This window comes from Phascolarctos cinereus, unplaced genomic scaffold, assembly GCF_003287225.1.
Source record: "Phascolarctos cinereus isolate Bilbo 61053 unplaced genomic scaffold, phaCin_HiC Scaffold_726;HRSCAF=1367, whole genome shotgun sequence".
Taxonomy (NCBI): domain Eukaryota; kingdom Metazoa; phylum Chordata; class Mammalia; order Diprotodontia; family Phascolarctidae; genus Phascolarctos; species Phascolarctos cinereus.
Window position 1 is genome coordinate 38,257,258 of NW_027556098.1, and position 1,808 is coordinate 38,259,065.

Here is a 1,808-nt window from a genome sequence, read left to right on the forward strand (position 1 = left end):
CTAAAAAAGGACATTTTTAGAGAAGGCGCCAAACAGTCATCTAGTTGACTCGGCAATGGAAAAAGAATAAATTAACAGATTATCCCCAACAAATGGGACCTAAGGGTCCTGAAGGATTCTCAAATGTCTGATAGGGTTGGTACTGTACTATCATATAAAGAAGAAATGGTCATTAACATTTTACATTCTCCACAGTGGCTTTTCTGATCAAATTTATACCCACTAAAACGACACTGATTTCATCAAATGGATCTTCATGTATTGAGTCTTCTCTTCTGATGAAAAGGTTTTGATTGCTTTCAGACACTCATGACACTGTTACAATTTTTTTCTTTATTGTGCCTTCTCACGTCTAAAAAGATTGGAACTCTGGTTGAATGCTTTCCCACATTAACGACATACACAAAATTTCTCTGCAGTGTGAATTCTCCAATGTTGAATAAGAATTGAGCTTCTGCTGAAAGCTTTTGCACACTCAGCACATTCATAGAGTTTCTCTCCACTGTGGATTCTCTGATGAATAAGGGCTGAGCTGTGATTGAAATTTTTACCACATTGATCACATTTATACTGGCTTTTTGTTTTTGTTTTTTTGTGAGAGGGATTTCCCTGCTCTCTTTTGAATCTGCTGTCACTTTCACAGGTTTCTCTAAATTTTAAAACCTCAGAAACATTTATATTGAGGGTGCCAGGAATACTATCATGTGACTCTATAGCAGAAGAAATCTGCTTCGGAGCCAGTTCTACATTTTCCACTCTGGTGTCATCACTCATCCATCTTAGGGTGTGAACTTCCCAAGATGCCCACTTGAGCTGGTTAACTCTGGCCTGGACTTGGAGGCTTTGTGACTCCTGCTTTGCTCCTTGAAGTACCATCTCTTCCTGATTTTGTTGATGGAATGAGACCTGCTCTCCTGGTCCATTAATCTCCCTTTCCAAATCCTCCAGCACAGTTATTGCCTTCTCGCCATTCTCTGGATGATGCTTTCATATTAAGGTTTGGAGATCCTTGAGCAGAACTGCCATAAACTGCTCTAGCACCAGCAGCTCCAAGATCTGCTATGCATTTCAGGCCTCAGCCAAAGATGGCAAAATTCCCGAAGTTGACTCAGGGGCTCATGGGGCCCAGGTGAATCCTGTTAGCCAACCTGCCTGAAATACTGCCAAAATATTTCTGGGCTATAGCAGATGTTCCAGTGAAGGTTGAGTTCCTGCTCACAGGTGTGGATTTTCTCCCTTTCCATCTTCACTATTAGAATCCTATCTTGTTTGTCAGTTGTTTGTGAAATTAACATCGAAGCCTCCCTTACTTCTGTAGACATTTTTTTTTTGTTAGGCAATTGGGGTTAAGTGATTTGCCCATGGTCACACAACTAGTAAGTGTCAAGTGTTTGGTCTGAGGTCAGATTTGAACTCAGGTCCTCCTGACTTCAGGGCCAGTGCCCTATCTGCTGCACCACCTAGCTGCCCCAAGACATTCTGATTTAGAAGAGTAGATACCAAGATCTGCTGGGATTTAATCTTCACAGAAATTAATTTCTCTTTGTAGGTAGCCCCCCGGGTACTCTGGCCTATGAAGGAGGCAGCTCAACTTTTCTATGTAGAAAGACCAGGACTTCCCTTTCTATTACTTCCTCCTAGATTTATTATAACTATTTAGAAATGCTATTGATTTTTGCAGGTTTATTTCATGTATAGTCAGGGTGGCTAATGTTTTTGTTAATTGTTTTAAAAACAACTTTTAATTTTGCATGTCAGTTCTTTTTGGCTTCCAATTTATCTATCCCTTCTCTAATTTTCAAAATTTT

General features: G+C 40.1%; 1 pseudogene; it reads right to left on the reverse strand.

Annotated features, from left to right (window-relative positions):
* Positions 1–300: 300 nt before the first annotated feature.
* On the reverse strand, positions 301–1,387 carry LOC110200856 (zinc finger protein 24 pseudogene; annotated as a pseudogene).
* Between the last annotated feature and the right edge of the window lie 421 nt (positions 1,388–1,808).